The following is a 21,936-nucleotide window of genomic DNA, read 5'->3' on the forward strand; positions in this document are numbered from 1 at the left end:
AGAAAGCGGGAAGCCATTTTAAGGGTCCAATAGTTGTGTGCTGCTGAAGCCAAAAGGAAGACCCCAGCAGTGGAGAAGGTGAGGCTAGAGGGGTGGGCACAGGCCTGCTCCAGGATCCAGAACACGGAGTGATCTGAAAGTTGAGAGGACTGGGCAGCCCTGAAAAGTGAAGGTGTCCAAGATTTCCTGGGCAGCTGAGTGGAGGGTGGAGTGTAGGAAGCTGTCGTACCAGCCAGGTGAGAAGTCACTGGGGTGGTAAAAACCTGAATGAGAGGACCGGGGCAGAAACAGGCAGAAGTTCAAGGCCAGGGCTCTGTGCCTGGGCGCAGGGCTTGAGGGAGATGGAAGGGCCAAGGCAGACCCTGCAGTTTCAGCAACTTAGGTAGCCAGGGGGCAAGTGTCCCTACTCCGTCAGTCAGTTCAGTCGCTCAGTTATGTCTGACTCTGCAACCCCGTGGACTGCAGCACACCAGGCTGCCCTGTCCATCACCAACTCCCGGAGCTTGCTCAAACTCATGTCCATTGAGTCGGTGAGGCCATCCAACAATCTCATCCTCTGTCATCCCCTTCTCCTCCTGTCTTCAACCTCTCCCAGCATCAGGGTCTTTTCCAGTGAGTCAGTTCTTTGTATCAGGTGCCCAAAGTATTGGAGCTTAAGCATCAGTCCTTCCAAAGAATATTCAGGGTTGATTTCCTTTAGGATGGACTAGTTGGATCTCCTTGCTGTCCAAGGGACTCTCAAGTGTCTTCTCCAACACCACAGTTCAAAACCATCAATTATTCAGCGCTCAGCTTTCTTTATGGTTCAACTCTCACATCCATACATGACTACTGGAAAAAACATAGCTTTGACTATATGGATCTTTGTCAGTAAAGTAATGTCTCTGCTTTTTAATATGCTATCTAGGTTTGTTATAGCTTTTCTTCCAAGGAGCAAGCGTCTTTTAATTTCATGGCTCCATGAAACCACCATCTGCAGTGGTTTTGGAACCCCAGAAAATACAGTCAGTCAGTCCTCAGCTATTTATTAGCTGAGCCCCTGTCCGGTCCCAGCTGCTACCAGGCGCTGCAGAGAGCAGAGGCCAGGTAGCAGAGGGACTGCTGTTGGGAGTGTGGGGTGGGGTTGGGGACGACAAGTGGGAAGAGAGATGAGCATCCTTGAATCAGATGCAGACAAGTGTCAGCAAGTTGGGGTGTTGGGGGCAGAAAGTGAAGGGCCCCCAGCAACTCCGAGTAGGCCTAGAGACCCAGGTCTGAGCCCTCCTAGTCACCCCCATACATTATTTCAGTTCTCTTAGCCACTCTTCCAGGTGGACTGGGCTCATGGGGGTTCAGAAAACAGGGAGCATGTGGGCATCTCGGGGAACAAGGGACAGGAAATAGTGTTCAGGGGGCCTCGGGGAAGCAGGGACTGGGAACTGGGTCAAGATGGGGGGCTCTTGTTTTTTTATGTTCTCCCTCCTCCCTCCCTTTCCTCATCTTGCAGATGGCCAGGCATGGTGCCCACCCTCCCATGTACAGTGTCCAGAGACAATTGGACATTGCTGGGTCCCCAGTTTCCTTTCAAGTTCTCCAGGGTAATCTGGTTGTGCAGCTTGGCAATATGAGACCAGCCTCAAGTCTGCTGACTGCTCACTCCTGACCAGATTTCAACTCCAGCTGTCAGCTGGGGCCAGTAGGTTAGAGGGTCCAGCCCCCCTCCTCCGTCAGGCCTTTGTCACTGCTGACCCTCCCAGAGGGGTGAGGCTGACTCTAGCTGAGGTCACTAAATACAAAAGGTAGGATTCAAGTATCTCCATCCTATGAATGAGAGGATTCTGGGGCCTCACCCAAGTCACCAAGTGAGGTAATCTCTTTTTCAGAACTCAGATCCAGAATTCAGGTTTCCTGGTTCCAAACTCTGTGCTGTGTCACACCCCAGCCTGGCTTTCCCAGGGCTCTAACAGGGCTTCACCCCAGCCAGTCCTCTGGTGGCTGGCTCCGTTAGCACGTCCTGTAATAGCACCGTCCTCTCAGAAAGCTTCGGGGGGCTCCATATCTCTCACTCCTGCTCCCTCTCCCCATTCCCCCCACACCACCACCCTGCTCCAGCCCTTTAATTGCCTCTTCTTAAATCCTCTCTAGTTTATCTACAGAGACTTGGGAAATCCCAGAGCCTCTAGACAAACAGAAATCAATCAGAAATGTAAGCAGAATGAATTTAAAATGGGACTTCACCACTCTTCTCAAGAATGAAACTGAAACACTACTTCAAACCATCAGTAGGAATCAGAGCTTTGGAAGGCTCAGCACTCCGTCCCCCTCTTTCCAAGCTGCATGTGTGTGTGGCTCAATTGTGTCCAGCTGTTTGTAACCCTATGGATTGTAGCCCACCAGGTTCCTCTGTCCATGAGATTCTCTAGGCAATAATACTGGAGTGGGTAGCCATTCCCTTCTCCAGGGGATCTTCCCAACCCAGGGATTGAACCCAGGTCTCCTACATTGCAGGGAGACTCTTTACTGTCTGAGTCACAGAGAACATTCAAGTCCTGGATGCAGTTTAACCCCGTGTCTTTAGTCGCTTTGCAACTTCCACAAAGGAGCCACCCCATTCAGATTCTAATTCATTGAGTTTCTGGCCTCTAGGATCAGAGGATCTGGTTTCCTGCACCTTCTCAACGTTCTGAGGGCTCTGACCAACCCCACCCCAGACAGACCACAGGATGCCTAATGGGCTATTCTGTTGCAGGCAGTCCTGAAACCAAATTGAGTACCTGCAATCTGGAGGGTAGGTAGTGGGTGGGTGTTCCCACCAAGTACAGCAGGGCTGGGGGTGGACTGGGGCCTCTGGGTGCGGGTGGAAGAGTCTGGAATCAGCTAGAAGGGCTGATTCTCCCCTAATTCCTAAACCAGTTCTCAGCACCAGCCAGGTTTCTTCAATCATAAAGTGTTGAGGCAATTGCCGGCTGAGGCAATGAGGAGGGGAGCCCAGCTTTATAAAATTATCCTATTTAATTCTCACAGCCATCCAGGCAGCATATACATTTCCCCATATTTCACACATGGTGACCTTGGAACTTGCCCAAGGTCACCACTGGGCAGGACCCAAGCCAGTCCCATTTGAGCACCATCTCTGACCCAGCTACCTAGGAGTATAACTGCTGGGTGATTTGTTAATTCCGTGCTTAACTCTCTGAGGAGCTACCCAAAATGTTTTTGCAGAGGCTTCACCATTTCACATTCCCACAGCAAGGCATAGGGGTTCCCGTTTCTGCACACCCTCATCAACACTTTTTATTTTCCATTTTAAAAAATTATTCCCATCCTAGTAGGTTTCATTATATTTTTAAGACTCTGGAGTCAACATGCCGTGAAGATAACATTTCTTCTTAAATCTGAGTGGTTGCTACAAGAGTGTATTTTATATTATACAGTGAGGACCACTGGCTGGGGTCAACCCTCTCATAGTTTTGTTGATGCATTTGAAGAAGCCAAGGCCTAGAATTTCGAGGTAGAAAGTGTTTGTTCAATATTCAGGTGACTGACCCTCCTGGTCAGCATATTTGAAATACTCCAGAATTTAAAATAAATAACAATAAATATTTGGGTGGCTCAGAGGGTAAAGAATCTGCCTACAATGCAAGAGACCTGGGTTCAATCCCTAGGTCAGGAAGATCACCTGGAGAAGGGAATGGCAACCCACTCTAGTATTCTTGCCTGAAAATTCCATGGAGAGAGCCTGGCGGACTACAGTCCACAGGGTCACTAAGAGTTGGACGTGACTGAGTGACCAACAACCAACAAAGAAATAAAGACAGCCAAGGCTTCAAGGAAGGGGGCAAGGAGAGGGGGTGGACACATGCATCCTTGCTCTGTCTTTTCCTCTCCATGCTGTCTTTCCTAATGTTTGCCCCAGCCCATCTCCAGGCCCTTCTGTCTCCTAACTTCTGCCCAGATTCCCAGTCCATTGATGCAGAGCATTTCAGGCTGTTCGGAAACGGGGAATCACCGGCAAATCCAGCATTCAGGATGCCAGAATCCAGAGTGGTGCCAGCACCAACCAAAGCAGACCAGCGGCTGGCAGGTGGCACCAGCACCCAAGCTCAGTTCCAGCGAGAGTTCTTCCTCGAGCTGCTTGTGCTCGGGCTCAGATGCCCCTTCTCCCTGGGTAGTCCCAACACCATGTCACCCGAAGTCGTACAGAACCCCCAAAATGTGCCTGAATTATGGTGCCTGGATGTCTTGGTTTCACTTTTTGAGGTTTTTTTTTTTTTTTTTTTTGCTGACTCTTCCTGTGATTACTAAGATAATCATTTCTCAGATGAGGCTTGGGAAGAAATGAAGCTGAACCAGAACTGACAGCCTTGCAGGTTCCTCAGAGTCCCCAGATAAGGACACCTTGCAGAGGAACCATTCATTTGTGCCTGGAAGCTGAGAGTACTTCCTGCTTCCTTCCCCAAGCTCCCGTCCCCCTGCAGAGCCCCAGCTGGTCCTTCCAGACCCAGTCCAGAGGCCTTTCTCCTTCATCAAGGCTTCCCAGAACATTTTGAAAGGACTGAAGGATTGAAAGGATTCTTGAAATCCTGTTAACACTTTCCCACTTCCAAGATCCATTTCTCATTTACCATCAGAAAACAACCATCTTTTTAGATCTTAAGCTCTCCAAATAGCTTACAGGATCTTGTGAGCAGGAACTCAGTAAAAGCCCCTTGATTGCCAGCCCATCAGGACTGGCAAGTCTCAGGTGCCTAGGTTTATAGACGGGCTGTGGGTCCACAGACCCTGCCATAAGCCCGCAGCCACTTGTCTGCAATAGGTGCTTTCCCAGCACTGTGCTGCCAACAGGCTCAGCTCCCCAAGGCCTCTTGGGGCTGCCTGGGCCCACACCGGGCCAGAACAGCTCAGCTTCTTAATCCTTCTCCATCTAGCAAGGCTGAGCTTCAAATTCTCATCACTACATTCCAGAACCCACTCCCTCCGGGCTGACCTGCCTGGTGACTCTCTTCTTCCCACTCCTTGGTGCACTCTTTTTGGATCCCTTTCCAATGGCCGGATGAAAGGAGTGGAATTTTAAGTCTTTTGCCCTAAAGTCACTGACTGGGGTAAGGGATAAAATATAAAACCTGCTATATAAATATAATATATATATATATTTTTTTTATATATAAAATATAAAACCTGTTAACTGTGGGCTTCCCTGGTGGCCCTCAGTGGTAAAGAATCTGCCTGCCAATGCAGGAGATGTGAGTTCCTTCCCTGGGTTGGGATGATATCCTGGAGGCGTGGGCGGATAGCAACCCACTGCAGTATTCTTGTCTGGAGAATTCCATGGGCAGAGAAGCCTAGTGGGCTACAGTCCATGGGTGTCACAAATTGGACATGACTTAGCAACTGAGCACTCATACATAGGGTAAAAAGGATGGAAATGGGAAGTAGTTACTGAGTGATTGCCTCAATCTTGCAGAAACAAGATTTCATTTATATTGAAGATAAAGTGGGCATGTACTGATGGAGCTCCTGCTAGGCAGCCCCGGGAGAGGCAGGAGGGATTGGAAGGCTGTCTGGGGGGCACAGGCGCATCTCTGCGACCCTGATCCAGGAGACTTCCCCAGCAGGTCCTCTGTGCTGCTGCCAGCTCACCAATATGCCTACCTTAGACACACAGCATGGTTTTCCTTTAAAAGTACCCATTGAGTTCAGTCCCCCCAGTATCAAGTTCAGTAAGGGATGTGCCAAGAGAATGACTGACCTGGAGCCACAAGAGCAGGACTGGAGCTGGACTCTGAATCCCCTGATTCCCAGGCCAGGGCTCTTTCTGCAGCAACCACTGTGCTGAGGGTAGAAGCAGGTCTAAACCCAGTTCCTCCAGGATGGAAAATGCTGCCACATCTGACCAAGGCCCCTGGTCCTGTTCTGCTCAGACAGTCTTTCTAGAGCCCCAGACACCAGGCTCTTCACTGTGGGTACAGCCTAGCACATAGACTCATCCACAAGTCATCAGGAAAGAGTGAAGCATTTTCCACAGGCGTGATCGTATCCCTGAGGGGACAAAAATTTGATCTTGGGAGGGGCAAGAAAAATCTCACGGTATATAAACATACACACATAGCATATAAACAGATACACAGTATGTCTATGGCATTAAAATTTCACAGGCAAGTAAAATCTCAGCCGCCAATTAAAACATGTTTGGGGCTTTTCCCCATACCACCAAACAATGCTCTGATATCAGCTGGGTACCCTATGATTCGACTCAATTCTGACACCATCTACCTGGAGATAGCATCAACTCCAAAAGGTTAAGGGTTCAGTCCTACTGAACTCAAGTCCTACTTGGAGACTGAGCTCCAAGCCCTTCCCCGCCCCTAGTCCCCACAGCTTCTGATGCCAGTCCCAAATTCAGGTTATCACTATGCTTCTGATCAATTGCCTATATACTGGTAACGCCCAAGACTTTGTTTTCAGGTTTGATTAATTTGCAAGAGTGGCTTACAGAACTCAGAAATACATTTTACTTCCGAGATTACCAGTTTGTAATAAAAGGATACAACTCAAGAATGGCCAGATGGAAGAGATGCAAAGGGCAAGATCTGGGGGAGGGGCACAGAGCTGCATGCCTCTCCCAGCTCATCGCTATCTCCAAATCTCCAGGTATTCATGAAAGCTGGAAGTTCTCCGAATCCTTTTCTTTGGGGTTGTTATGGTGTCTTCATTACATGGGTATTATTAATTAAATCACTGGCCACCAGTGACTGATTCAACCTTCATCCCTTTCTCCCCTTCCTGGGGGCGGGATGGGGGTCAGGGGGTTGGGATTGAGTTCTAACCCTTAAGTCACATGGTTGGTTCTCCTGGCAACATGTCCCCATCCTTAGGAGCACTCCAAAATCACCTCATTGACATAAACATGGGTATGATGAAAGGGGGTTGTTATGAATATCAAGACACCTTTATCATGCTTATCACTTAGGAAAGTTCAAGGGTTTTAGAAATTTCTAAGCAGCTATAAATTTCTTGTCATAAATCACAATATCACAAATAGAACCTAGGAGAAAATGTCTATAAAGGCTCCTAGACAGGGAGTTCCCTGGTGGCTCAGTGGCTAAGGGGGCCTGGGTGTGATCCCTGGTCAGGGAACTAAGATCCCACATGCCACAACTAAATATCCCTAGTGTAACTTAGACCTGTGCAGCCAAACAACTAAATAATTTTTTTTTTAAAGGCTTACGAACAGAGGCGATGAGGAAAGAAAGGTGAAAAACACCAAAACATAGGCTCTACCGTCAAGGTTAGACTCTCCTCTCTACCTGTTTCTAGCTGATGACCCTGGGCAACAAACTCCACTTTTCTGTACGCCAGTTTATCCTTTAAGTCAAATAAAGATAAAAATTGTATTCACATCACAGGTTGGCTGTGAGGATTCCATGAGACAGACAATACACATAAGGCACTTAATTCCGTGTCTGAGACGTAAGTTCTCAACAGGTGTTAGATGCAACAATGATCAAGATGGCTCGAAGGGAGGGCGTCTTCCCCCCACATGATAAGAGTCACTCGTGCCTCCTGTGGGCTCCCTTGATGGCTCAGTGGGTAAAGAATCTGCCTGCAATGCAGGAGACACAGAAGACTCGGGTTCGACCCCTGAATCGGGAAGATCCCCTGGAGGAGGACATAGCAACCCACTCCAGTATTCTTGCTGGAAAAATCCCATGAACAGAGGAGCCTAGCAGGGTACAGTCCAACCAGTCGGGTGCAATTAAGCACACATGCCTCCTATGGCAAAGAAAACAAAGTTCTGGATGGTTTCAGAAATCCCTCTATAGGAAGAAGGGTCCTGCTTGGTACCAGGGATTAGAACTGGTGCTAAGATTTCAACCATTCATCCACTCACCCACCCACTCAGGTCTCTGCTCTCCATCTCTACTTCCCTGTGTCTGACACTAAGCATGGCACCTGGGGCTTTATTGGATGATAACTGCACAAAGGGACTTATAGCCTCAAAGGGGACCAGAAACTCCATCTTCACTGGCAAAAAAAGTCTCATCTACTAAGTGAGTGCTTCTTAGATGGTAACATGTATAGGAATCACCTGGGGATCTTGGTAACATTCAGCATCTGATGTGGAAGATCTGGAGTGGGACCAGAGAATCTGCCTTTGTGCCAACCTCCCAGGCGATGGGGATGCCCTGGTCCAGCACTACAAACTGAGGAGCCAAACAGTCACGAGGCTTTCCTTTCCCACAGTTAACCAAACCGAGGATATGATGCTTCCCTTTCTCTGTTGATAGTTGCCTACTATTTTATCATGGGCCCATGATAAAAGCATCTAGAAGATTTCATGCTGGTAAATTCTAGAGAAGACTCTTGAGAGTCCCTTGGACAGCAAGGAGATCAAACCAGTCAATCCTAAGGGAAATCAACCCTGAATACTCATTGGAACGACTGATGCTGAAGCTTCAATACTTTGGCCACCTGATGGGAAGAGTCGACTCACTGGATAAGACCCTGATGCTGGGAAAGACTGAAGGCAGGAGGAGTAGAGGATGACAGAGGATAAGATGGTTAGATGGCATCACTGACTCAATGGACATGCATTTGAGCAAACTCCAGGAGATGGTGAAGGACAGGGAAGCCTGGAGTGCTGCAGCCCTCGGGTTGCAAAGAGTTGGATAAAACTCAGTGACTGAATGAACAACAACAACGAATTCTGGAACAAAATCTTCAAGGCGAGTCCATTCTGCACCTGGGGTCACAACTGGTTTCTGAGGATTCTGAACGTTAAGTTACAATGAGCTGGCTTCAGTACTCCTGCTGGATCACACAGTTGTACTTGTTTTTCTTTCAGGATCAAAATACTCTGGGGGAGGGAGAAGAGAAGGGGGTGAGCAGGAGAGAGGGGAGGGAGAAGAAAAGGCTGGCCAGGAGGAGACAGCATGGAGAGAGAGGAGGATCCTAGCCAGGCACTTCCAACTTCCCTTTTGTTTGGAAACAGCCTCAGGTAGCCAGCATTTCTCCTGGCGGAAACAACTGAGAGAATGTAAATGGGTATAGAGGAGGCTCCACCAGGACAGAGCACTTGAAACCAGGCCACTAAAATCAGCCGCTGTCTGGGGACCTCGTTCTGTCACTCGATTAGAATTTTTAGTGTAATTCAAGTAATGTTTACGGAAGGTCCCAGAGCAGAAGGGCCTGGGGTGTGGGGTTTGGAGCCAAGAACAGGCAGGTCCCAGATGGCAAGGAACAACAATCGTTCTTCTTTTTTTTAAAAAAAGCACTTGAGGAGCAGTTTTCTCAGAAAAAGAGTAACCTGTTAACACATGACGGTGAGAGTCCAGTCTCTCAACTTGGACTGTTGAGAGAATGCAGCTGCACGTGTGTGTGACCTGTGGGTGGTCTCTTGGGTCGGCCCCACCCACCTCAGGGCTCTTGGTAGGATTCACATCCTCCCACACACAAATACTCTCACAATTCAAACACGTGGGGGCATCAAAGTGCTCAGGGTCTTAGAATCTATGGTCTCCCCAACAGATGGGCCACCTCCAACAGGGTTTAAGAGTGGGAGAGCTGAAACTCGCCACCCCCCGCCCCACCCGCCAAGTGGCTAAGACTGTGTTCCCAATGCTGGGGGTCTGGGGTCCATCCCTGGTTCAGACACAGATCCTGCATGCCGCAACTAAGATACAGCACAGCTAAATAAATAAGTAAAAATAAATATTAAAAAAAAAAAAGGTAAGTGAGAGAACTTGGGAGGCTGTGATAAAGATTTTCCTTAGCTGGGTCATAGCTTGACTCAGTCCTTCAGACTGAAGGGCTGGCATGACTGAATTATCCCAGGTCCATCGTTGATGATCAGTGTGACATTGGGCATTCATCATCTGTAAAATGGGGATAATAATAATACCTACTTCAGTGTGACATTGGGCATTCATCATCTGTAAAATGGGGATAATAATAATACCTACTTCAGTGTGACATTGGGCATTCATCATCTGTAAAATGGGGATAATAATAATACCTACTTCAGTGTGACATTGGGCATTCATCATCTGTAAAATGGGGATAATAATAATACCTACTTCATAGACATGTTGTAAGGATGCTCCAGGATGAAGCACAGAAAAAACAGCATAATATCTGCTATTGAGTGAATGCTCAAAAACGGGTTGTGGGTGCATTTACCTAGGGCTTAAGTCTTGGAGTGGGGTGGGTGGAGGAGAGAGGTAAAGGAAAGAGCTAAGAGCTTAGAAAGTAGTTTTTCTCCCAGTGCTTTCCTTCATGTGCATAGAGGCAATTCAACACCCTCATCCTAAGCCATAAATGTATATCCTTCCTGCTCAAACTTCTTGCCCACTGTCCACTAGGGAAAAAGCTAACACAGCCACTTTAGAACCTCTAATGAGGGAGCTCTGGAAACACAATGCTCTTTTTTTTTTTTTTTTTTTTCAGTCGTTGCATGCAAACTCTTAGTTGTGACATGTGGGATCTAGTTGCCTGACCAGGGATTGAACCTGGGCCTGCTGCACTGGGAGCGTGGAGTCTTCAGCCACTGGACCACCAGGGAAGATCCTGCCCTCGCTCTTGATTTCCACCTTCTCCAATCTCCCATCCTTCTGCATCTCCAGTCAACACTTGGTTGAATCTCATTCTTCTCCAAAATCGATTGCATCTTTCTCCACTATATAGCTTTTGGTTTTTACAATAAAACTCTGTTTACACTTTTTCAAATTAACTGCCCTTCTTTGTCATTGAATGTATTTTTAATTGCTGTGTTGAATTCCAAGTAATTGAAATGTCATAATTGTTATAATCATCCTCCCACAGAGGGATATTGGAGTGATTACTAGATTTCAATGTTCTAAACAGAACATCAAAAAACATCTTAATACAGATTATCTTTCTTCCTTTTAAAAACATTTTTATTGAGATATAATTGACATACTGTGCAAATCACCCATTTAAAGGATACCATTTAATGCTTTTTACTATATTAATAGAGTGGTGCAACTGTTCATGGGGTCGCAAAGAGTTGGACACAGCTAGGGATTGAACAATAACAACCATCACCACAGTTAATTTTAGAACATCTTTATCACCCTAAGAAGAAATCTTACACCTATTAGTCATCACCCCATTCTCCCCGTTCCCTCAGCATTCGGCAATCACTAATCTATCTTCTGAATCGATAGATCTGCTTGTTCTGGAAATAAATGGAATTATTTAATATCCCCAAAGGCATTCCACTCCACTGCCTTTTCTGCCTGGCTTCTTTCAATTGGCATAATGTTTTCAAGGTTCATCCATGTTACAGTATGTATCAGAACTTGTTCCTTTATATTTTCAAGTAATAGTCCATTGTATGGCTATATCACATTTTATTTATGAACTCATCAGTTGCTGGACAATGATTTGTTTCCACTTTGGGTCTATTATAAATAGTGCTGCTGTAAATATTCATGTCCACTGCTTTGTATGCACGCGGGTTTTCATTTCTATTGGGTGCACTGCATAGCTATGCCCTTACTCAGCTGTTGCTCTTGTGGTTCAGCCCTTGTTCATACATTGAGCTCACGCTCTCCTCTCCACCCCAAACCTGCTCCTCTTCCTAAGCACACTACAGGTTCCACCACCTCTCCTGTTGCACAACCCAGAAACTCAGCCATCGTCCTGTATGCTACTCTTAACTCTTCCACCCTCCTCCCCACTGCAGCCCACATCCAGCCCCGTTGCAGCTCAAATAGAAGCATGGCCCCAAGAATGCTTTGCAAATGCTCTATCATCAGTCAGGCCATTAATTCTTTACACACTCATACCCCTTTGTTTATTTTTGTCGAGTTACTGGCTTAATGTCTATTTGATCACTATCTCAAGTGCTCAGCATAGTGCCTCCTGCCTACTTTATAGCAAAACTGCAAGCCAGTTAGGGTATGTATCACATTCCTTTTAGAACATCTCACAGATCCCAATACACTAGTACTGCAATAAAAATGTGTTGACTTGAACTGGTTTTTTTCCCACAAATTTTTATAGAAAAGTCAACATTTTTGGTGTGCAGTTCCATGAGTTTTGGAAAATGCATAGTCACAAAATCACCACCACAATTAGGACACAGAACATTTCATCATGTCCCCAAATTTCCATGTATGGCTTTATAGTTAATGCTCCCCCTTCCCTATTCCCCGGAAACTTCTGATTTGTGGTTTTCTATTCCTATAGTTTTGCCTTTTCCAGGATATCTTGTAAATCTAATCATATATCTGTGGCTTTTTGATTCTGGCTTCCCTTCCACTCAATGCCTTTGCACTTCACCCATGTTAACGCTAAGAGCTCATTCCTTTTTATTGTCAAGTACTATTCCATGGTATGGAAGAACTATAGCTTATCTGTTCCCCAGTTAAAGAACATTTGGGATGTTTCCAGCTTTAGGCAGCTTGAATCATGGCAGTATAAACATTCATGGACAGGTTTCATGGGAGCCAATGTTCTGGTTTTACTTGGATGAAGACCTAGGAGATGGACTGCACTATCATATGACCAGTGTATGTTTAACTTTCAAGAAACTGTCAAATTGTTTTCCAGAGCAGTTGTATCATTCTGTATCCCCACCAGCAGTGTGTGAGAGTCCAGTTATCCTGCATTCTTGCCAGCACTTGGTGAAAATTTTTATGTTGCCTGGATTCCATTACTTTGGCAGATAGGTGATTCGCAAATAGTTTTTTTTCCCCACCTGAGGCTGGTTATCTCATTCTTTCTCCAGGGGATCTTCCTGACCTAGGGATCAAACCCAAGTCTCTTGGGTCTCCTGCATTTGCAGGTGGATTCTTTACCACTTGTGCCACCCTAGGAAGCCCTTTCGAAGGGCCTAAGTTCTTAATTTTAATGAAGACCAATTTATCACTTTTAATATTGTTATGAATCATGCTTTTGGTATCATATCTAAGAAGTCTTTGCCTAACTCAAAGTCATGAACAATTTCCCCTATGTTTTCTTCTAGGAAATGCATAGGTTTAGGTTTTACATTTAGGTCTTTGGTCTACTTTAGTTTTTTTATCTCACGAACTTTTTCATCCGCTTTAGGTCCTAAATCTAATCTATGATATACTTGTCCATATTGCTTTCCACCCTTCAAGATCCTTGAGGGATTGTGTTTTCTAAAACATCAATATTTGTGTGACCCCGAGAGTAAGGTCTCCTTAAATTGCGAGTCCTCAGCACCTCACCTGGCTCCCTCTAGTACCCACCCCTTATTTTATTCATGTTCATATTTTCCATAACACCAAGCATCATGTCTTTCATGTTAGGTACTGAATAGATGTTATTGAAATTAAAAAGTGAGATAAAAGAATAATTTGAGGCTGCTTATCCCATTGAGAATGAAGAATTAGCACAACTAGGAAAAAGCATTTCCTGACGATGCCCTGTATAGCACCTACTGTGCACTAGATGCTGGAATGCCTCCTGGTGGCCCAGAACTTCCAGAGAGTTACTTCATCCTAAGCGGCCTTCTTACAGCAATGCATATCACATCACCCAGTAAGCAGAAATACAGAGTATATACCTGACCAAAGTGCTCTGGTGGGATGTTTTCAAAATCTGAAACACATCGAAGTAGAAAGTGTGCTCAGTCATGTCCAACCCTTACCCCATGGGCTGTAGCCTACCAGGCTCCTCTGTCCATGGAATTTTCTAGGCAAGAATACTGCAGTGGGTTGCCATTTCCTTCTCCAGGGGATCCTCTGGACCCAGGGATCAAACCTGGGTCTCTTGCGTCTCCTGCATTGGCAGGAAGATTCTTGACCACTGCGCCACCGGGGAAGCCCAAGTAAAAAGTATGCTAGAGAAATAACACGTGAGCCCCCGGAATGGAAGACATTCTAGCTTGGGTTCAGGTATAGGTCAGATGTGAAAAGTTAAGGGTCAAACTTGCAGGATGACTCTCTCTCATTTTCCCTCTATTTCCCCCTCCCCCACACACTAGAGTTTTCATGAAAAACCCACTTTGTGGCTCCCTGGGCAGAGAGAAGTTACGCGGACTTTCTCCATTCAAGGCTTGCAAACTCAGAGACTGGAGGAAAAATTCAGTTTGTCTGGAAGATGACTTCCTTTCTCAGGCCATTACAACAAAAATACTATGAACTGGGTTCTTTACAACAGAATTGTGTTTCTCACAGCCCTGGAGGCTGGCGGTCTGAGGTTGGGGTACCAACAAGGGGTATCTGAGGGCCACATCCAGTTTGCAGACTTCTCCTTCTGTCCTCACAAGGCAGAAGGGGCTGAGGGGTCTTTCTGGAGCCTCTTTTATGAGGACATTAATCTCATAACAGCTCTGCCCTCATCACCTCATCACCCCTCTGCAAGATCTCACCTCCTGATCCCATCACCTCGGGCAATAGGATTTCAACACTGGAATTCTCGGTGGATTCATGCAGACCAAGCACCAACCTGTTTTAGAAAGTGTTACAGGGGGTCCCTCACCCCCCTGTCAGCAGCAACATGAGAGGCACCCTGAGGCCTCAAAGCAGCAGACCTAGAAGTGTGTGCGGACTGTGCTTAGAGAGGGGACACGGCAAGTGTGCTGCGAGCGGCCAGTAGATGCTGGACCAGTCCATTCTCACCTCTCGAAAGATCTGAAAGAGCATTGAAGCTTTGACAGAACATTTTGTCCCAGACTGCAAAAAAAAAAAAAAAAAAAAATTTTTTTTTTGAATACTGTGTTGTTTTATCTTTTTCAATTATATAGGTTGAGAAATGCGGAGCATAAAGCTTAGTGATTTGAACTTAAGCACTTTCTAGGGGCAGGAAAAGACTCATTAAAATAAACTTTATGACCTTGGCATTCTGTACCATTTCAAAGTAACCAATTACAGAAAATGGAAATGAGATGTCAAGATTTTGATTTTAGTTTCAAAGCAAATGCAGTCCCTTCCAAGTGATTAATAATTAAAATAAACTTCATGGTTCTAGAGAACAGCCTAATTTGGGCAATGCTTTTAAAAATTATAATTTGTAAACCACCAGCCCCAGAATCACGAGAGTTTTGTTAATAATCTCCCTCCCTCCCTCCCTCTCTCTCTCTCTCTCTCTCTCACACACACACACACACACACACACACACACACACATTACTAGGTCCTCTATTAAACCTATCTGGTGGTGAGGGACCTGGGAGTTTGCATTTTTAATAAACTCCTGGGATCTAGACATTTTCAATCAGGTTGTAAGTTACTAATGTAGACTCTGTGCAACCCCATAGACGGCAGCCCACCAGGCTCCCCCCGTCCCTGGGATTCTCCAGGCAAGAACACTGGAGTGGGTTGCCATTTCCTTCTCCAATGCTTGAAAGTGAAAAGTGAAAGTGAAAGCTCTCAGTCTCTTTGCGACCCCATGGACTGCAGCCTACCAGGCTCCTCCGTCCATTGGATTTTCCAGGTAAGAGTACTGGAGTGGGTTGCCATTTCCTTCTCCAAATGTAGATAACACCCAATACTAAATACTAATTTAGTAACAATAATAATATTTTCTCTAACCTTCATTACGGTGTTAATAGGGGCCTAAGAGATGGTTAGATAGCATCACCAACTCAATGGACATAAATATGAGCAAACTCCAGGAAACGGTGAAGGACAGGGAAGCCTGGTGTGCTGTGGTCCATGATGTTGCAAAGAGTAGAACAGGACTTCGCAACTGAACAACAAATGGGCCTGTGTTATCTCACGTGTAATTGTTGAGTGTATCTCATGCATAATCCTCTCAGCAACTCCTGGGATAATCAGCATCTTCCTTCTCATTACAGGGATGCAGAAACTGAGGCAGGAGTAGCTTGTCTAGGTCATGCTGCTGGATAGTGGCTCTGGATTGAGGGAGTCAGCACCCCAAGCTCCTGACAGTCACAGGGAGAGGTGAACTCACAGGCCCCTCTGCCCCTGCACACTGGCAGATGGACGTTTACATCAGTATCCTCTCCGCTTCTAGCCGAGCCCAGGGCCAGGCTCTAAAGAGCAAAGTCCCTTGAGGGAGGAGGAGATGCCGCCTGATTGACCAGCTCGGTTCTGCCCATGGACGCCCAAGGTGGGCTGTGCCTGCTTCAGGCCTTACCTCCTGAAAACATTCTAACCAAGTTGGGCCATTGATGCCTGCCTGGTCAGCCAATTGATAGCCAGGCAAATGTTGAACTTTCTTTCTAGAAAGAGAAAAATCTGATCCTTATCTGCCTCTCTGGTGTTAGAGAAGGAGGCCTTGTGTCTCCACACCTGGGCAGGGGCATCACAGTGCCCTGGGGACCTAGGTCAGCACGATGGAGGTATCTGGTTTAGACCCTTGCTTGTTCCACCTTGCTGAGGAGTTAGAGACCTTTTTTCACTGATAAAAATGCAATATTAACTTCCTAGGGCTGCCATAACAAATGAGCAGAAACTGGACGGCTCAAGATGACAGCAATTCATTCTCTCATCATTGCAGAATACAGAAATTCAAAATCAAGGTGAAGGCAGGGCCGTGATCCTGCTCGAGGTGCTAGATGAGGAAACGTCTTTGCCTCTTTCAGATGGGTAACTCCTGAGCGTATGGTGGTTGCTGTTTAGTCACTCAGTCACGTCTGACTCTTTGGTGACCCCATGGACTAAAACCCTCCAGGCTCCTCCGTCCATGGAATTCTCCAGGCCAGAATACTGGAGTGGATTGCCATGACCTTCTTCAGGGGATCTTCCCAACCCAGGGATCAAACCCGTATCTCCGGCACTGCGGGTGGATTCTTTACCACTGAGTCACCAGCAAAGCCCAACACAACTCTAATCTTTGTCTTTGCCTTCATATGGCCTTTGTCTCTGTGTGTATCTCTGTCTTCTCCTTTTGAGTGTCATATACAATAAGATTTAGGGCCCACCTGAATCTAGGATGCTCTTACTCCCAGATTCTTGCCTGAATCACATCTTCAAAGACCGTAATTCCAAATAAGGGAATAATCTAAGGTTCTGGGTGGACCTATCTTTTGAGGGACAGTTTTTCAACTCACTATAGATGCTTTACATATAAGGATTCAAAAATTAAAAACAACCACGCTTATGTTACAGAAAAGTTTGCAGACATAACTTGGTTTCCCTGTTCTTATTCTCCCTCCAGCCAGGCCTAAAGATAGTTCCCAAATTTCCCTGGAGAAACTATCTCCATAGGAAACTCAAGACTAGCATTTTTTACATGCACCCTAACAGCAAACAATGCAGGAGACTGCCTGCAGTGCAGGAGACCTGAGTTCAATTCCTGGGTGGGGAAGATCCCCTGGAGAAGGAAATGGCAACTCACCCCAGTATTCTTGCCTGGAGAAATCCATGGACAGAGGAGCCTGGTGGGCTATAGTCCATGAGGTCTCAAGGGTCAGACACGACTTAGCGACTAAACCACCACCACCAGCAAACAATAGATTGAAAGAACAGTGAGCACACAACGGGGAAAAAATAAGCTGTTTGGTAGAATAATGGGATGTTGAGGGCATGCTTTCAACCTTCAGAGGTTTCTCAAGTGGAGAAATGGAGGAGAGATGCCAGTGGATTGTTTTTCCTTTAAGAGACTGGGCACCTGACCCGTTCTCGCTCATCTCACGCTTCTTCAGAGAGAGATGATCTCCTTCATCTCCTTGCAAAGGAGCTGACATTTGGACAGATTCTGATTCAGACAGCTGGACGCCCTGCTGTGTGAAGGACAGGGTCAGTGATTTCTAAGGAGTGCTCTTCACAAGGACTCTTCACGAGGACAGACTTCTGGTCCCATGCACTATGGTGACAGTGAGTGACAAGGTCTGCTGATGGATGTTTGATGAGTCACGGGCCAGTTCCACTCTAAACCTGAGGCCACGCAGTGTGGGTCAGGGCTTCCCAACCTTGGTGGATCATCAGAATCACCTGGAAGCTTTTTTTTTTTTTTAATTCTTTATTTATTTTGACTGCACTGGGTCTTAGTTGAGGCAGAAGAGATGGTGCTCCCTGACCAGAGATGGAACCCAGGTCCCCCTGCATTGGGAACAAGGAGTCTTAACCACTGGACCACCAGGGAAGTCCCACACCTGGGAGCTTCGACATTTTGCTTTAGGTGACAGCTTCCCCTCAGCTCCTTCCCCAGACCTACAGAGTCAGAGTCTCCCTGTGGACTGACGCATGAGCTTTTCTGTTAGCCCTGGGGCCACAGCATGGCTCTCCCCCAGTTCTCAGGTGCGTTTGGACAAGTCGGCCGTGCTCCAACGTGTGCGTCAAGGGCAGTGGCAGCGCCCCGGGCTGCCTGTGGGTGTCAGAGGCGGTGCCTGCAAAAGTGCCACTTTTACAGTGGAAGCCATTTGACTCAAATAATCATTAATAAGGGACTTCCCTAGTTGTCCAGTGGCTAAGACTCCACACTCCCAATGCAGGGGATCTGCGTCCAATCCCTGGTCAGACTAGATCCCACATGTCGCAAGTAAGAGTTCACATGCTGCAACTAAAGATTCTTCGTGCCACAACTAAGAAAGATCTGGTGCAGCCAAATAAAAATAAAATAAAATTCAAAAAACTGTGAAATGATTAATAAATACTAGCAATTACTCTGAGTTGTCTGAAATGCCTATTTTTATGTGGAGGAAGAAGTATTTGTTCTATTTATTAAAAAAACAAAAAAGAAAAAGAAACACAGGGTAATCCAGCCGGCTTTGACTCCTATCTGATGGGAATATAACTGCTCACAACATTTCCTAACTTTTCATTAGGAAGCATATGTTTGGGGACAATAGCAGGAATTCAAGAACCTACATTTTTTGTGCCAGCATGTGCCCAGTTGAGAGCAAAAGGTTGTTATTCCTGGCCAGGTTCCACCTTGCAGAGAAAGGCTAGGACTGGTCTGTGCAAAGATGGTCCTTTTGGCAAACCTTAGAAGCCAAGTGGGCTTCCCAGAGGCGCTAGTGGTAAAGAACCCGCCTGCCAATGCAGGAGACCTAAGAGACAAGGGTTCGATTCCTGGGTCGGAAAGATCCCCTAGAGTAGGAAACGGCAGTCCACTCCAGTATTCCTGCCTGGAGAATCCTATGGACAGAGGAGCCTGGTAGGCTACAGTCCACAGTCTCGCAAAGAGTCAGACACAACTGAAGTGACATAGCAGGAACACACAGAAGCCGTGTGCTAATGAGGAGACCCCAGAGAGCCTTGACAGCCTTAGGAGGAATATGCCTGTTTGACTTGATGGGAAGGGCTAGAGTCCCTCCCACTTTTTAGTGCCTTTCCCAGTCAGGGTTTTACCTTTCACAGATGAAATCATCTACACAAAGTACTGAGTCCAGAGGCTCTAAAGAACATCAGCTGCCACCATCAGACCATCACCATTCATCTTCTTAGGCCATCTGGACTCACATACCCTCCAGTCTGGTTCTCAAGCTTTGCTTCTGAAAGCCAGGAGGCTCTGCCCTGCCCCGAGGCCTTCTGGAACATCCCAGGATGTTCTGGGAGGGCCCACAAGTAAAGCACACTCAGGACAAAGCAGAAACAGTCTCTGCTTTAGAGGGAGGTTTTCCCAAGCCAACTTTTCTTTTTATCTGATGGGAAAGGTTGAGTTTACAGGCAGTAGTGGTGGGGAGGGGTGGGGGGGTGGGTGGCAGACAGCACAAATAAATACAGAAAAACCTCTCCAGGGGCTGCTATTGTGCTTAGCACAATGACAGGCCCTGAAGAGCGTTTTTTTAACCAGCTGAGATGGGAAACTGAAAGAAATGTGGTCAGATTACACCCTCCTCCGGAGCCCTGACTTGCTACAGGCCTCCCCTGTGTGCTGTAGGATAGAATGGGCAATCCTTTAGTCCAGTCCTGGCTGCTGTGGAGGAGAAGGGAATTTAGGTTGTGGAGGCAGGTCTGCAAATTCGGAGCTGAGGAGCTTTGGGCACTAGTCTTCTGACCACCCTGGGCATTCTCAAAAGCTGTTAGCACAAGTTCCCACCCTTCCCAGGGCTTTCCGGCCAACAATGGGCTGTGTCCAGGAGGGCAGGGCTTGTGACACACCCAGGCAAGGCTGTTTGATCCTGAAGGGAGGTGGAGCGAGCCCCGCTTCCAGCAACGGGGGTTGGGGGTGAGGAGTGGGGGCGGGAGTTAAGTAGGACCGGTGGCTTTCTCAGGCCCCAAGGAAACTGTAAGGACTGGCAGCTCAGCCTCTGTTGCCTTTGGTTGCTTTGAAGTGAGTCATACAATTGGAAAGATCTTTCTGGAACCAAAGTCATCTTTCATGGGAATGAATCTCAACTCATCTGCAGCTGGTGTTTCTATCCCTCGAGTAAGCTGGAAAAATCCACCCAGAAAACACCGCAGTCCAACAGCTTTAAAACCCCTTGGGAAAAGCTGCACACCCCCACCCCTGCCACCCTACCCCCGGCCCTGCAAGCTGGCACCTTTGGATGCTTCCACTGTGGGTGGTCTGGCTCCTGCAGTACCTGTGGGGGCACCTGAGTCCTTCTCTGCATGATACTTGCTTACATTTTGAGCTTGGAACTGGGGAGATGGGGTCTGAATCCCATAGGCTGATAGTGTATAAGGCACTTGGTTTCCTTGTGTCTGTTTCATGGAAAGAAGCAGCAATGCAAGGGGCTCTATGAAATAGAGCATGTAAGATGCTTAGCTCAGAATGGAAACAGTGAGTCCTCACTACATGGCAGCAGCTTCATAAATAAGAGCTAATATTTGTGACTTCCCTGGTGGCCCTGTGGTTAAGACTCCATGCTTCCACTGCAGAAGGCCCAGATCCCTGGTCAGGGAACCAGATCTCACATGCTGTAAATAAGCTTGAATGCGTAAAAAAGATCAAAGATCCCACGTGCTGCAACTGAGACCCAGCACAGCCAAATAAATAATTAATTAAAAAAAAGAAGCTAATGTTTGAGAGCTCATTGCACATCGTGCCTAGTCCTATTCTACTTGATTCCCACAATAGCTCTTTGAGATAGGTATTATTATTGAAGGCAAGAGGGGACGGCAGAAGATGAGATGGCTGGATGGTATCACCGCCTCAATGGACATGGGTTTGAGCAAAGTCTGGGAGATGGTGAAGGACAGAGAAGCCTGGAGTGCTGAAGTCCATGGGGTCATAAAGAATTGAACATGAATTAGTGACTGAATTACAGCAAATTATTATGATTACTCCTATTTTATAGAAGTTAAAAGTGAGGCTTAGAGAAGTTAGACAAATTGTCACTAGTTACACAGCTAATTATTGGTGAGGCTAGAACTCAACCCCAGGAAGTTTTATGCTATAGCCCACACCCAATTACCATGTAATACATTATTATTACTATTAATTAGCACATCTTCAGGGGCTCTCAATCTTAAATGATTACCGGACAAAGAGAGTGCTGTTACTGAAGCATATAAGACATGTGTGGGCTTGTTTTAATGTTGGAGAATTCATATAAAGACCAGAGATGAAAAAAAGCCCAGAACAAAAACTAAAATTCTTGAATGATCAAACTATTTAAAGTAGTAGTAGAACACTGGTGGGAATGTAAATCAGTGCAGCTACCATGGGGAACCCTATGGAGGCTCCTTAAGAAACTAAACATAGGGCTACCATATTATTCTACAGTCCCATTCCTGGGCATATATCTGAAGGAAACTATAATTCAAAAAGATAGGGACTTTTCTGGAGCTCCAGCAGTTAAGACTCTGAGCTCCCAATTCAGGAAGCTCTGGTTAATCCCTGATGGGAAACTGGATCCTGAATGCCAGGACTAAGAACCCACATGCCACAGTGAAGATCCCACACGCCACAACTAAAACCCAGTGCAGCCAAATTAAAAAAGAGATGCACGCACCCCAATGTTCATGCTGCTGCTGCCATAGCAGCACTATTCACAGTAGCCAAGATACGAAAGCATCGTAAATGTCCATGAATGGACGAATGGATAAAGAAGTTGCAGTATAAGACTTCACTGGTGGTGCAGTGATCAGACATTCACCTGTCAATGAA

This window comes from Odocoileus virginianus, chromosome 7, assembly GCF_023699985.2.
Source record: "Odocoileus virginianus isolate 20LAN1187 ecotype Illinois chromosome 7, Ovbor_1.2, whole genome shotgun sequence".
Classification (NCBI taxonomy): Eukaryota; Metazoa; Chordata; class Mammalia; order Artiodactyla; family Cervidae; genus Odocoileus; species Odocoileus virginianus.